Consider the following 16,418-nt stretch of genomic DNA (forward strand, 5'->3'; position numbering starts at 1 on the left):
TCCAGCAGTGGGCTTGTCCTGTATTGTTACAGCAAGAGTGTCTTGAGGGTGCCCTGTCCCGTGGCCGTGACTTGTCTCTTTGAGTGTCTCCCTGGGCATGCCCTGTAGTATTATCTACTGTGGGCGTGTCCTGCAATAGGCGGGGTCTCTAGTCATGCTGGAAATGAACGCGGTGGGCGTGTCTTGTCGTCCGGCCGTGGGAGTGTCCTGCGGTAGGCGTGCCGTGTTGTCTTGCGCGGAGCGCTGTGTGCGGGAGGGGGGCGCTTGATCCGCTCAGTGCTCCGCTCAGTTCTCGGGTGATTGCCAAACGGTGAGCGAGGTTTGTTGGCGAGTCTTTGTGCCTGTGGCCGCGCTGGAAGCAGAGCGGAGCTGAGTGTTGTATCCACAATGAAACAGAAGCGGTCCGTGTGACTGAGGGAGTGCAGAGATTAAAGAGACGTGAGAGGAAACGAGGAGACTGGAGAAGCAGCGGATAACACAGGTAAGAGGAGAGAATAGACGCTTAAATGCATGGCTTATTGACTGTAGCCCAGTGTTTACATCACGGCAGTAGTGCTGAGAGCGGAGAGGAGCGCTACAGCAGCGGATTTGTTTATTACCGCCCTCAGCACTCTGTGTGTGTGTGTGAGAGAGAGAGAGAGAGCTCTGTTTAGAGCTGGAGCTCAAATCACTCTCATCCACTTCATCAGCTTTGGAGAGTTCGCTGGAACCCACATGCCAAATAAAGAACTTTGCACTCAGTGACTAAGCAGCTGAACGGTTGTTTGCAGATTAGTGCAATGGCGACCATAATAACATTTGGCTTTAATAACGAGTCTTCCATTACGGTTAGATATTTTGGCCCCAACTTTTGTTGCACTTGCAGGTTGCGTATTTTCAGAGCCTTCATATTGTCTTCATCTCTATATTTTTGCAGGTTATACACAGGGAAGATCCGAATACGATATTTGATGGCAATGCATCTTTAAATAGTTTATAGATATTTTTTACAAGACTCCAATATTTCAACAGCTACTACTTTACCACAAGATACTAAACATACGTTTAAGACAGCTGTGACACGTGTGTATTATTATGTAGTGAACAATATAGATTGTCCAAATTTATCTTTCAAATGTATGTTCTATTTAAAAACTGTTTCTACTGTTCATCAAAGGATAATACACAAGTGTTTCAGAATCCCCCGAGAGTGCCAGAGGAATCCAGAAGGTGAAAATGGAACTATATAACTTATCACTGCTTTAGTTTTATTGTCTTATTTTGTTTATTCATGTGTGCTAATTTTTAATTTCCATTTTATTTTTGGTTAATCTTAGTATCTTTAGTTTACTGTGTTTGTGCTTCATGAAATGGTAATATCTTTAGATCATACTTCACATTCTGCCATTGCATTCGAGACAATCTGAGATGAATGTAGTTTTCTAAGCAGTAAGATGCATGACTGGGGTTAAAGGGTTAACTCGTGCCCTCAACATAAATCTACCTCCGTGCTGAATGGGGACAGTTGGGGTCTCAAAACCTTTGTTGCTAAAGCAGTCTGCAGTGTGTGTTACAATTTTAAAAATAAAGTTATGAATGCTGCAATAGAAGACCTTTCAGAGGTTGGTTCTTTGGTAAAAATGTTTCCAAAAGTCTTGAGAACTATTTCAAGGCTTGAAGAACCATCACCAAATGCAAAGTTTCCACAAAGAAACTTAAAATTGTTGTACAAAATTTACATTGTGAAAAAGTTTCTCCAATTCTTCAGTCTCCTCTGAGCACACGGCTCGAGGGAAACAGAAGTAGTCTTTTGTATGGCACTGCCCGAAAGAACCCTGCTTGGCACCTTTTTTTCTATGTGTAATTGTCATGCACAAGTTAATGTTTGCCCCATTTTCTCTATTATACACACAATAATGATTTAATGTAGTGGTAAATTATTGATAAGGGATTCAGGGAAGTCAGCTCTAAAATGAAGATTATTGTCTGTCTGCTGATCTCTAACAGGGATCATTTTAAGGTTCCTTTTTATTGATTCATCTGCTGTAGGAAGGCGCTATTTACAATCTGCATTGGAACCTTTCACAGACCCAGGGATAAATCTGCATGAAACATGTCACTTCATTATGGACTACATTGATATTCGCATGCATCAGTGTGTGGCAGCCACAACATACTTGCCTCAGTTGGCATTTTATAGTTCATCACAGTATTCTGCTGAATGTGACAGAGTTTGGTGATTGTTTTTACACTTCCTTCACAGTTGAAATGAAGTGAAATGTTTTCTCGGTTGTTGAAAGTCAAGCCATCTGTTGCATTAGCACTACATGTGGGATTTTCACAAAAAAGTCTAGCAAAACAAGTTGTTTCCTAAATTTATACATGGAACAATTGTAGATAATAATCGCATTAATCACAGTTACATTTAAAAAAGCTTTTCAGGACTCAGAAGATATATGACTTGAAGGTTATTACTAAAGCCATAAAGATTAAAACAGCACTCAGTGACATGTGAGAAGTGCATGCAGCTTCTGACATGTAGCTTATAATATCACTGCAAGCTGAAGCACATTATCAGTGTCATAACAACATGTCTCTGTTTGGTAGCTCAACAGGAGAAGGAAAATGTCCTTCAATTGAAGGTAGATTTATGCCAGTGTATTATGTATAATTTCTGTAACAAAATTGTAACAAATTGTAATCATAAAATGCATGATTTATTGGAGAGCATGGAATCGCAGGAAATGTCACTGTCACACAGCTCCAGGGTCCTGAGCTCCTGGGGTTCAGTCCTCTCTTTGGGTTACTGTCTGTGAGGAGTAATACGGGCATTTCAAGTTGTTAGTGTTTGAGTGACTGCATGAGTGAATGAATTTGTTCACAGACGTGAATGTGTGAGTGACCAGGTGTGTGTGATGGACCCTGAGATGGATAGCTGCCCCGATTCAGGGTGTGTTCCTGCAATGCAATGCTTCTGGCGAAGCACCAGACCCATCTTTCTGTAATGGCACATGTGTACTCTTTTAATTCTGCCACCATGCCTTTGGTAACCTGTAGAGTTATTATTTTTTCTTTCTTCTTCTGGACATGTTGTAGATCAGCGTTGGCTCCCACACTGACCATGGAAGCACTTCAGCTTTTACTCAGCACTTAATGAGCTCAGACCCCCAGGAACAGCTGTACAAACATCAAATAAAACATGAGTTCACAGTGTGAAGCACAGTGCCACCATAGTTACCTTAGATATCTTTACAAATCATCTGCTGAAACTGCAAGACTTTTGGTTACAATGCAGTGACTGTATGTTCAAATTACCATATGACATCAATGTTGCATGTGTTGTATAGCCTGGTATTCTTTATTATATTGAGGATGTTGGCACCTTCCTTCATTCATTGTCCGTAACCGCTTATCCAGTTCAGGGTCGTGGTGGGTCTGGAGCCTACCCGGAATCTCTGGGCACAAGGCAGGAACACACCTTGGAGGGGGCAACAGTCCTTCACAGGGCCACACACACTCACACCTATGGACAATTTTGAGTCGCCAATCCACATACAAACATGTGTTTTTGGACCATGGGAGGATATCGGAGCACCCAGAGGAAACCCATGCAGACACAGGGAGAACACACCAGACTCCTCATGGTCACTTGGAGCTGGACTTGAACCCACAACCTCCAGGTCCCTGGAGCTGTGTGACTGCGACACTACCTGTCTACTTTTATTTTCCTCATATTAAATAAAGAGTAGTTGGTGCTGAATGACATCAAGAATAAAAGAAAAAAAAGAAGAAGGGGCAGTGAACACACATACACAACCAGGGCAGGGGGCTGCCAACCACCTCAGTGCCTGGGTAACAGTTTGGGGGTTAGGTGCCTTGCTCAAGGGCACTTTAGCCATGAATGAATTTTTCCTTGCCGGCCCTGGGAACTGAACCGGCAACCCTCCGGCCTCAAGCTCGCTTCTTTAACTTCAAGGCCATGGCTGCTCCCCACAGTAAGAAATGACAAAATGGATCAATAGATTTTGACATGGCAGCAGTTAAAGTAAACCTGTTGAAGATATTACCATGTGATTAATTACCAGTCCTAGAACAGTTATATAATAATATATCAGTATAATAAGTTCACCACTTTGTAATTGTTTGTTTTCGGAGGTCGGCGTGTAATCATATCATTACACCATGGTATTACAGGGCCTTATACACTGCTCCATCATCTGATTCCGTCAGTCATTACACATCTGCATTTGAACCTTAGGAGCATGATTTATGTTGAAGGATAATATGATATATTCCTTCTATGTGTTGATTCAAAGGCAGAAAGTTTAATTGTTCACAAGAGTGCGATTATCAAACTGTGAAAGAAAATCCCAGGAGAACATTTTATTAAAGCTTTTATTATCATCAGTGTTCACGTTAATTCAGTAAGGTTTACAGGCATAAACACATTCAGCATTTGGTTATAGACTGTTTTATATCCGATTGAAAGCCTCCTCCATTATTTTCTGTGTTGTTCTTGTTATGTGTCCTGAGCATTTCTTATAATTATGCACTTTTCTGATGTGTTTTCAAAATGTGGCATTTTTGTGGCATTGTGGCTGTGTCCAGATTTTTAAAATGTTTTATTTTTTTTTTACATTTGGTATTCAAAGGCAAAGCTCTTCCTTATAAGCAGCTCCAGTGATTTTGTAAATGAATGCTTGGGGTTAAAATACTCGAGTGCCCCCCTCACCTCCTCGGTGGCCTCTCAGAAAAAAAAGAAAAATGATTAAAAGCTTGTTGAAAGTCCTGCAGCACTGAAAAAGGGGCCTTAATTGGGTAATGACTTTGCTGATACGGACAGAAAAGCCTTAAGGGTTGGGTAAGTGTTGCAGATCTGCAGATCCTGCTCTATCTAATGGATCTCTAGCACAGAGAAGACGGCTGCATGCCTGGAAAATGCACAAAGACAAGTCTCTGCTATCAGTACTGCACTCAGAGCTGATAGCATGCTCTCTCAAGCCTGGAATACATTTGAAAATGTTTGCAATCTCATGGTACCATGAATTTTTCTGTTGTCTGATTCAGAGGCTCTGTGTATGTGTATATATTTGTGAGTCATATAAATAGGAGCATGTCGCTGAGTTTTCATGTTAGGATAAAGATATTAATAGATATCCAAAAGAGCTCATTTGAAACTATTTCGTTTTTTTGTAGGTGGAAGTCTCTCTCTTTAGGAATGTGAGTTTTTAAAATGTGAGATATTATTAATATCAGATCTTATTTCTAAGCTGACTTTCTTTTTACAGGAACTGTTTGTCTGAGTGAAGAACACCTGTTTCTGCTGGGATGTGCCTTCATCATAGACTCTGTGTGGTAAGTTAGTTTGCAATTTTTTGCTGAAGTAAATGCCTACACAGAGTATTTCATCATATTGTTATTAAATACATTTCATATTTTTAGTGTATTATTTTTTTTACTTTATATGTGACATGCAGTGGTGTGCACTTGGGTAGCTAAGCTAAGATTCCACATGTCACATTTTATATTGAACAGACCAAGAGAAAGGATCCAGAATCAATATGAGGAAAATGTTATTCCAGTAACTTACATTCAAAGTTGGGAATGTTTTTTTTTCTTTTGATATAGAAATGATTGTTTTGACAATAGGAGGTTTTGTTTCAACAGCAAAAATATGCATAAATACAGGTGCATCTCCATAAATTAGTCAAATATTGTCAAAAAACTAATTTATCTCAATAATTCAATTCAAAAAATACAAAAATTTCAAGCGTTTATTTCTTTTAATGTTGATGATTATGGCTCACAGCCAATGAAAACCCAAAACTCATTATCTCAGAAAATTAGAATATTATATAAAAACAATTTAAACGACGATTTTTAATACCGAAATGTTGGCCTAATGAAAAGTATGTACAGCACTCAATACTTGTCTGGGGCTCCTTTTGCATGAATTACTGCATCTGTGTGGCGTGGCATGGAGGTGATCAGCGTGTGGCACTGCAGAGGTGTTATGTTAGCTCAGGTTGCTTTGATAGCGGCCTTCAGCTCGTCTGCATTGTTGGGTTTGGTGTCTCTTATCTTTCTCTTGACAATAGGGTTTAGGTCAGGCAAGTTTACTGGCCAATCAATCACAGTGGTACTGTGGTTATTAAACCAGGTATTGGTACTTTTGGCAGTGTGCACAGGGGTAGGTCAGGTGCTACGTCCTGCTGGAAAATGAAATCTGCATCTCCATAAAGCTGGTCAGCAGAGGGAAGCATGAAGTGCTCTAAAATGACATGGCTCCCCAAACAGATTGTGGAAACTTTACACTAGACTCAAGCAGCTTGGATTGTGTGCCTCTCCACTCTTCCTCCAGACTCTGGGACCTTGATTTCCAAATGAAATGCAAAATTTACTTTCATCTGAAAACAAGACTTTGGAGCACTGATCCTGTCCTTTTTCTCCTTGGCCCAGGAAGACACTTCTGGTGTTGTCTCTGGGTCACGAGTGGCTTGACACAAGGAATGCGACAGTTGTGGACCATGTCCTGGACATGTTTGTGTGTGTGGCTCTTTAAGCACTGACTCTAGCAGCAGTCCACTCCTTGTGAATCTCCCCCTCAAATTTTTCAATGGCCTTTTCTTGACAATCCTTTCAAGGCTGTGGTTACCCCTGTTGCTTCTGCGACTTTTTCTACCGTACTTTTCCCTTTCACTCATCTGTCAAGTCAGCAGTCTTCCCCATGAGTGTGTAGCTTACTGAACCATTTTAAGGGACCGTTTTAAAGGCTTAGGAAACCTTTGCAGTTGTTATGTGTTGATTATTCAAATTTTCTGAGATAATGTTTTTTTTGATTTTCATTGGCTGTAAGCTGTAATCATCAACATTATAAGAAATAGAAATAAGCTTGAAATAGACCACTCTGTTTGTAAAGCGTCTATATATGAGTTTCACTTCTTTTTGAATTGAATTACTGAAATAAATGAACATTTTCATGATATTCACCTTACGTATATAAAGTGAATAATATCCTGTTTAACAGGTTAAAAGACTCCTTAAAACATATCAAGATTCTTATATGCAACCTCTTTCTGACCATTTCCAGTGAGGGTCAGGGGTCAGGTTTTCTGTTCTGAAAGCCTGGTGCTGAGGCTGTGTGCTGAGTTGTTTGACAGCATTATTGCTGAGTGGAGCCGGTGAGATATCATGCTGGGAGCCCTGCTGTGGTGCTGTCTCAGAGGGGGGGTTGCTGGTCCTTTGCCTCTTAGCTTCAGACAGCTTAATTGCCATGTGTCAAGATGCATGGACACAGATTACAGGGAAAATTCAAGTCAAGGGAGAAGTATGTTGCAGTAAATATCTGTTTTTGGACAAATGCGTGGAGCAGAGTACCTGCTCTGCATAGTGTGCGGAGGTAGCTGTGATCGTTATGGCCACTTCCTTCACATCAACCTTTCTGTGTCTGTTATATTCTGGCCGACAGTTGCTTTTAGACATGTCAGAGAGGCTTATTTTACCCTGCCACTTTGCTGTAATGTCAGTTGTGCATGGGTGGATGTAAATTTGTTGTTCATTACCAGTGGATGAGTAGAGTCTCCAAACAATTTCTGCAGGTTAATGACTATTTATCCTAGATGTGTTATGAGGGACATTAGCAGTTAACCAGTAAATCCTGCTTAATTGCAATTTAAGTGGGTGGGTCATGGCTTTGTTGTTATTAAGATACTGCATATTTAATAATACCCACATTTTGTCTGAAATACTGGGACTTGGAACTGAAAATATGTATTCTAAGTTATAAAGATATTCTTCGTTTTTCAATATTGCATTTTTAAGAATGTTTCATTAGAAAAGCCTTTGTAAGATGCTCCAATCCAGAGTTGTAGTCATGATACACATGAAGGCTAATGTAGTATTAAGAGTCTTGCTCAAGAACTCTTATTGGTATAATGTATTGCACTTGCCTGAGAGGACAATTGATGCTATCACTTGAAGGCCAACAGTTTCATCATTACATTATACCAGCCTCTTACAGATATTAGTTAATTGATTATACACAAAGGGCCTTATGATTGTAAAGAAATTGCACTGTAGATTTTAGTCAATGTGAATTATCACATCATGACTCATGACATCATGAGTCCAGCTATTTTTAGTTCATGAATGTCCTGGGGAATTTTAATGATTTAAAAATATATTTTGTAAATGATTTAAAGAAGACTTTCTGTAACCTTGCCAATGATTTCCCTTGCAAACTCTTTCCTTCTCCCCCAGTCAACTGAGTGGGATCGTGTGGGGATACAACCATGTTATCTGTAATGTCTTCATCAGTATTCATAGGTCATTTTAAGTTGGTTTCAGTTCTCAAAGTGAACTTGTCACTTGACTGAAGCCTAGCAAATTACAAAGTAAATTCCAGAATAACCTTGGATAACCTTACCTGATTACTGTGATGGGCAACTTTGATTGTGTGTAGGCTATTCCTATATGTAATGTCTATCTATCTATCTATCTATCTATCTATCTATCTATCTATCGTATTTTTCATAGGAGTGTATGTTGGTGCAAGAACATCCTCATATGTCACAAATGGTAAACTTGTAGAAACAAAAGACATGCTTAATTTTCAATGGAAGTTAAGGTAACAAGACCTTTTCCAAGTAATTGTAGGCCATTTCTACCAGACCATTTATTAAGAAATGTTATCAAAATATAAAGTGTAACTTTATAAAACTTAAAAAAACCTCTGATAAAATAACAAAACTTCAGCTGATTAAAAATGATCCAAAATGTTACTCTCTAAATATTAGTTAATTGAACCTCTAGAATAAGTTTACCGAAAACAGACAGGTTCATTCAACACAAAATTCTACAAGAATTGCATATGTATGTATATTATATAAAACCATAGTGTATTGTATCTGTGAGTGAGTTATTGAACGTGCAGCTATTTTTAATTCTATTCAAATGAGTTATGAGCAGGAATTTTCACAATATAAAATGTGCATTTTTTTCTCCAAAATAAATAAACTGTTGATCATGGTATGCATCTAATCAGATAATTTTGTCTAAGGGCCATAATATCTATTCTGGGTTTGTTTTGCTTGGCTGGTTGTTTGCATAGTAGAGTATAAAATCAATATGAATAGAGGGATTTTTTCGTGCCCCTCTCACTGTAAGGCTGCTGGCTAAAGGTTAATTGCTTTTGCTAATGTTATTGAGGCCTGTGTAAAAGTGGGTCATGTGCACTGCTCAAGAAAGTGGCCTTTGTGAAGGAAGCTGTTTTGAACTCAATTCATGATGAGACTGAGGCGCTGCTTCGACTTGAGTTCAGCTCAAAATAAATTCACATCACATCCTTCGAAAGTTATTGCTGAATGGCCCTGTGTCACTCAGGTCGGCAGCAGGGGTTCAGGTAGACTACAGTGTCTACATATATTTATACACATTGAATTATTTAGTGAACTATGTTAAGATTCAGATTTTTTACATTAAGTCTTTTTCTGAGATCCTTGGGATTAATATCCAGTGACTATACGGTTTTTGGACATTTTCTTTTATTACATCCTTACAATTATCCCCTAGTGTTTTTAACATTGTGGATGTCCAAGCCCTTTTGTATCTCTACTTATTATTTTTTAATGATTTTAAGAGGCATATTACATTGTGTTACCATTTTGGAGCAATTGTATGAAAGAACACTGAAGAAATTCTTAGGTTAAACTAGTGAGGAATGAGAGTTTGGAAGTACTGGTGATTCTGAGTTTTCTTGCAAGATTGTGTAATTCACATAAACAATGAGAAAATCGTATTCCTACTTTTTTTCCAGAAAGGCATTCGTTGGTGTTGCACATAAAAAACCCCACATGGCCTGAAGGACTACTGGCTAAAAGAAACTTACTAAAGAATTTTAAGTTGTAGATTTTTGCCAATAGTAAAATAAAACTTTTCACCTCTATCAGCTGACTTCAGTATCCTATGTACTGCTGATAATGTTGATAGATCACAAAACTTGATCTTCTCCAGCAGAACATAGTGTTTGATTTCACCCTTATCAAACTCAAAGCAGTGCAGCTAAGACTGATATTGACCAGGGGAAAAACTGGCCAGAAATAAAGATAGGATTTTATGGTTTAAACAAAACTTCAGACTGCTGAAAAAAGATCACCCACAGATTTGCGAAGCAAAATATGCAAATGCAATGCAAATGCTATAATGCATGTGTTTGTAGTCTGATTTTTTTTTCCTTGTGGATATGCTGATGGTGCTGTTTCCCTTAGAGCCCCCACATCACCCTTGTTAATGTGTGTCCCAGTCTCCACTGATGGCTGCCTCTCTTTAGGATGATTACATTAAACTGTTTCAGGCAATATCATAATGCTTGTGCTTATAGAATTAAGAGTGTGGCTATCATGTATTTGGCTGCAGTGGCACATTAAATTGGTCAAGTGTGTTTTATACATTGCAGCAATCTCAGAGGCCTGGCGCCAACAAATCCATTTTAAACCTAAATATATAATTTTATTTTGCATTTTTTAGGCTTTGGATGCCTCTAAAATCAAGGGCCAATCAAATTTTCCCTCCATTTTCAATTCACATATATCAGATTTAATTCTCTACGGTTTCTCCACATATCAAATACTTCTGCCTTACCACAGGCAGTCCGCCCCCACCAGCTCTGACTCGGAGTACAGTACTCACTTCTACAAACTTCAGAGTGCTCTGATGTCTTTCCATTATTCAGAAATGAAATCTAGCACACTGACAGCATGCATGTGGTTTGGGAGACCTTCTCTGAATGAAAATACAACTAAAATCTTGCATATTTCACCATGTTTGCTTCAAATGGAATTTATTCTTAAAAGCAACGAATTAGTCTGTGTGACTTAGGCTGGTTAAAATCAATTAAATACTATACAATGATAAAATTGTTTTGTGTTATTTAACACGTTTTGTGTAACACTGTGTTATATAACCCCACCGTTAGGAAAAATACTTGGTATATCCATTTTCCCAATTTTCAGTCCATTTACATAATTTGACAATTCCAGCTGATGTTTACGCTGTTACCAACAACACAACGACTGTGTTGGATATTTGACTGGAAACATAGGCCCCGTCCACACAGATTCATTTATTTTTAATATATTTGAAAATATCCCTGTCCATTCATTCATTCATTCATTCATTCATTCTCTGTAACTCTTATCCAGTTCAGGGTCGCGGTGGGTCCAGAGCCTACCAGGAATCATTGGGCGCAAGGCAGGAATACACCCTGGAGGGGGCACCAGTCTTTCATAGGGCAACACACACACACACATTCACACACAACTAATGAGTTGCCAATCCACTTGGAAACTGTACAGCTGTAACCTTCAAAACAAGCTTGTCATTTTTACTCTCTACACACTTAATTTGCATATTCCTCTGCATTTTTGTCAGACTGGAATTCTATGTTATAATTATTTCAAGTGGTGTTCCATGTCTATTGGTCTCTAGTAAATTAGCTGGTTTATGTGATGTTTCTAGAGCCTATAATTAAGTTCAATCTTCTTTATGGTATGCATTTTTTTAACTAACCACAGATTAAATTATTGGTATAATGGTTAAATAAAGGTTAACGGAAAAACTAGAATAATTACATGTGGATAAGAATAACAGAAGGATTATTTACATAATATTTATTCTTTAATTTATTGCAGTAATGGTAATATATACAGTAGGCCCAAGGTTCTACACATTAAATGATCAAAAATGTTTAGAAACATCACTCTTGTTACATCCAGAAGGCGGGTACAGATATTTGGAACACTTCTGTCAAGTTTGCAAATTAATCTCAAACGTTTCCAGCTGCAAATCCCAGGCTTGAAGTATGTGATGAGAATTTTGCACAGGAAGCTGTCCATTGTTGGATCTGAAAAGTGAAAGCTCAGCACCTTCCGGATCATTTTTCCAATGTGCTAATGCATTTACATGCTCCAGCCACATCTTGTTTTCAGACTGGTTCAACTCTCCCATCTGGATCACTGCTTCCTGAACTCCAGCTCCAGTGCTGGGCTGGTCATACATATGTATGTCTGACATTTCAATGTTGACGAGCACAGTCCAGCTTGTGGAGAGATACAAATTCCGCCTAGTCGTATACTTCGGCATGTTTTTCTGTGCAGTCTTAAGATTTGCATTGTGAGTCCAGTAGCAGTTGTTTATTATGGAATGGCGTGTTAAATCCCTGGCCCTGTTTTCTTCTGTAAGCCCTGGTCTGGTACTGAAAGTGTTAAGTCCGTGAGAGTGAGGTGCACTGACTGTGAACTGGTCTAATAACCTTTCTGTGCCCTGCACTCTGTCTGACCCCGGCACGAGTCAAGGCTGCTAACCATGCGTAAAGCAACATGATTTCTTAATGAAATATTTAAGGTGGTTTGGGACTCCTTTTTCCCATTTAAGCAGAGTGAAGCTCCCTCTCTTCTCACTTTGACACTGCTGAATGAGTCATTCAGGTAGTTATAAAAGCAACGAAAATGAATGAATACTGTGCAGGAGATCATTTTTTAATTTTTATAATATTTTTTTCTCAGGACAATTCTGAAGGTAATCAGTGTGCAAGGATTTTTATGAGGAGTTTATTTGAATTATTATCATTATATAAATCATATGGCAGTGTAAGCCTTTGCATGAGATTATTTGTGCTGAAATTAGCAAATAGATGAATGAAACACTGTGGCAGTGCTTTTGTTTTTCTGTATCTTGAAAATGCAGATGAAATGTCATTGGCAAATCTTCCTTATCAGGAACTTCAAAAGAAGGAGGTGTGAATGCATGTGTTTGGGAGTAATGTAGAAGGCTGTTGTAGCCGCTTTGGCAGCGCTACTGAGCCGGGTCTGCTGTCTTGTCTTTCCCGATTACTTGCTGTGTGCTTAAGTGGCTGTGGCAGGGCAGCTGGAGGTTTGGCGTTGATTCAGAATTTTCTCGCTGATCAGGGCTGCCAGGTGTAAGTTCATTGGAGAGATATGTGTAGTCACAAACAAAGGCCTCCTACACAGCGGCTGCTTAACTGTGACATTCTTGTGGAAATCTCCATCTCTTTGTCTACAAGTATTTAAGTTTTCACTCTTTGGAGCTGTGTGTTTTTGTTGTCATACACTTAAATCCTAAAGGCTACAGATTTATCTGCCTCAGCTCCTCTCACTTCCTTGCTTTAGGCCTTTGTTAGATAAACAAGTCGAAAACACGATTTCCTTGCTCCGTCCCCCTGCTCTCCTCCAGGTCACAGTGGTGACCATGGTATAAGGTCACTTTCACTTCTCTGGCGGAACAAAGTCAAGGGCTAGAAAATGAATGGAGAATGATTTATAACTCTGAACCTTTAGCTTTAAATATATCTGCAAGGTTTTATTTTTCTTTTCCATGGTACAGAGACTGAGTGCAGGTCTAAATCTCTGAGATTGTGCTGAGGCTGATGTGGGCCAGGGTGAACAGGGGATGTTTCGGCAGCCCCCTCACACTCGTCCTGACCTGAGCTCACAGTAGCGTGTAAAAAGTGGCTTTACGAGCTCTCAGATCGGATTACGGCTGCAGAGCACAGCCCTGGCCCCCATTAATCAGAATGTGTCCTATGTAGATCAATGACCATGACCTGTACTTTATTACACTTGCATAGCCCACAAGCCGCTTCGCAGATAAGCACTGAATATTGCGATTACTAACTGAGACCACTTACTGTTATTCTTGTTTTATTACCATGCAGTGTACACTTTGGTCACCTGGCATGGCATGACTACCCAGAGGAAGATATTAACTGACCCTACATTTCAGAACAGTTTCTTTCTTCAGAATTTAAAAAGCATTCCTAATTCGTACGGTACATATATGAAGACTAAGCTGACCAAATAACAGGATTTAAGTCTCTTATATCATAAAATCAAATATCTACCTGTATCTGCCTGTTGAGGTTAAGGCAGATTTGTCCACTGAAGTTAAAAGGAATTTTTCAGTTCTGACTGCTTTCTGAATGAGGCATAATACAGCACAGCCAATCAGAACTAAGATTTGACTCTTAGTCTTAAAGATACAATAACACAAACTACCAGTTTAATTCCAAGGGCTGGGGATGATGATAAATGCTATTTTTATGACTTGTGTTTTTGACAGAATACCTACTGGGCCGGCCTAGAAGAGGCATTTTTTTCGCTTACTGACTAACTGACTGACTCAGAGAGAACTTAAGGTGGCGCTAATACATCGTTTGTTATTAGCTCAGACATATTTCACATTCCAGTTTGTGAACTAAATTTGAAACCGTTTGGTGCATTTCCACCAAAATAAACTGGTTTGCCAACCAGAAAAATTAGTTCCCAGCAGGAACCAAAGAACAGTACGTTCTTCAGTGTGAACTGTGGCTGAATAATAGGAAATGAGACAGGAACATTCTCCATTTGTGTGTGTTTCTGGGGCTGTGTTTGGCATGACACCATGGTCGTTAGCCATTGCCTCGGCTATGGCTATTATATGACACAATCATATAATAAAAACCACTTGTAAACAAATACATTGATATGAAGCACCAAAGCTTCTCCAGACCTTCCAATGACAAGGGTATGTATTTTCGGCTTTCCTGTTTTTGAAATGCCAGAAACACCTTCGTGACAATGGCTATATGGCTAATGGCGTCCGGCAAAACTAGGCTTGCTTAGTTTATCTTTGCTCTTGTTTTAATATAGAACAACATAAACATTATAAACGGACCTATGATAAAATACCTGAAAATTATAGAATGTAGTTTCTTTATATATTTAGTCAGAAGGTTGTAGTGTAGTGGTTGTCTGCTTAGGCATGACTTATTATTGTTCTTTTTTTTTTTTTTTTAATTTTCCAGATTGCTTAAAAACAATAGGCTCAAATGAGTGGTCTGTGTTGCAAACAGTGTGTACTATTGTAAAGTATATCAAGTAAACGGCGCGTTCATGATGTTTGTATTGTACCTGGTATAAAAAAAAGTGCTAGAACCATGAAATATTGGCACTGGTGCCTTGTTTTTATTGCTCAATCTACTCGTATAGTAGGTGGCCAAAAGCCTGATAAGTGCATTATGTTCCTACATTTAGGATCTCATTGCTGCAGTGGCACACCAGAGTCTCTTTGCTGACTCCGATGTTGATTAAAGCTGACATTGTGATAATAATGCTTTTCTGGCGAGCCAGCTGGACAGGTGTTGCTGACGGTATAGTGTCTGCCACAGAACCAGTTTTTTTTTTCCTTTGTTGTTTCCCCTGTGTTTACCACTGCTATTTCTGTATTTTCTCTGTAATGTCTTTTCAACCTGTGTGTCATCTGCTAGAAAAGGGCACCTTTTAATATCCTAAACAATAAAAACATATATTAAAGAACACATTATACGTGATATATTGTCAGAAAAATTGGATTTGGACATTTGTTATACCTAAAAATAATATAAAAAAGATATATATATATATATATATACAGGGGTTGGACATTGAAACTGAAACACCTGGTTGTAGACCACAATAATTTATTAGTTTGGTGTAGGGCCTCCTTTTGCGGCCAATACAGCGTCAATTCGTCTTGGGAATGACATATATGAATCCTGCACAGTGGTCAGAGGGATTTTAAGCCATTCTTCTTGCAGGATAGTGGCCAGGTCACTACGTGATGCTGGTGGAGGAAAACGTTTCCTGACTCGCTCCTCCAAAACACCCCAAAGTGTCTGAATAATATTTAGATCTGGTGACTGTGCAGGTCATGGGAGATGTTCAACTTCACTTTCATGTTCATCAAACCAATCTTTCACCAGTCTTGCTGTGTGTATTGTTTCATTGTCGTCCTGATACACGGCACCGCCTTCAGGATACAATGTTTGAACCATTGGATGCACACGGTCTTACTGGTGCAATGTGCAATTAATGAAGATTGACCACCAGGCTGGTCCAATTTAGCCATGAAACCTCCCACACTACAATGACAGGTGTTTCAGTTTCATTGTCCAACCCCTGTATATAGATGCAGAAAATGCAGCTAAAATCTAACAGAGGAAAAATACTGAAAAACTGAAAGGACATTTAAATAAAACTTTAATACAAGCATAAATCTGTAATACAATCTGTAATACATGCAATGGTTTAAGATATTAAATACAGAAAAAAATATTTTATACTATGCATTGGTACTTCTTCTTTTTCCCTGATGTTGAAAAATGAGTGCTTTGCAATTTATGACCATTTTCAAATGAACGGCTGGACTCTGACTTAAACTTTATTGAGGAATGAGCCTTTTTTTCATTTGAAGTCAACACTTAATTTGACATTCTGTAATCTAAAATTTGTCTTAATCAACCAATCCAAGTGTATTTTAATGATTATTATTATTTTTTTGCTCTGTGCCTGTGAATTATGAATTATGTGTCAAGAAAATGAGCTTTAACTTGTTTAATGAGAGCTCCT

The 16,418-nt window shown here is 38.8% G+C and overlaps 1 protein-coding gene across 2 annotated transcripts in view; it reads left to right on the plus strand.

The window, feature by feature from the left end:
• LOC136694496 (kelch-like protein 29) overlaps positions 1-16,418 on the plus strand; it is a 106,680-nt gene that overhangs the window by 3,272 nt on the left and 86,990 nt on the right. The window contains exons 1-2 of one of the 2 annotated variants that reach the window (XM_066668115.1): positions 329-481; positions 5,268-5,334. The gene's annotated coding sequence lies outside the window, so the exon portion shown is untranslated. Of the gene's footprint in view, positions 1-328; positions 482-5,267; positions 5,335-16,418 lie in introns of those variants that run through there. The other variant, XM_066668124.1, reaches the window with a different exon arrangement.

The sequence above is a fragment of the Hoplias malabaricus genome, chromosome 1 (genome assembly GCF_029633855.1).
Source record: "Hoplias malabaricus isolate fHopMal1 chromosome 1, fHopMal1.hap1, whole genome shotgun sequence".
NCBI classification, from domain to species: Eukaryota; Metazoa; Chordata; class Actinopteri; order Characiformes; family Erythrinidae; genus Hoplias; species Hoplias malabaricus.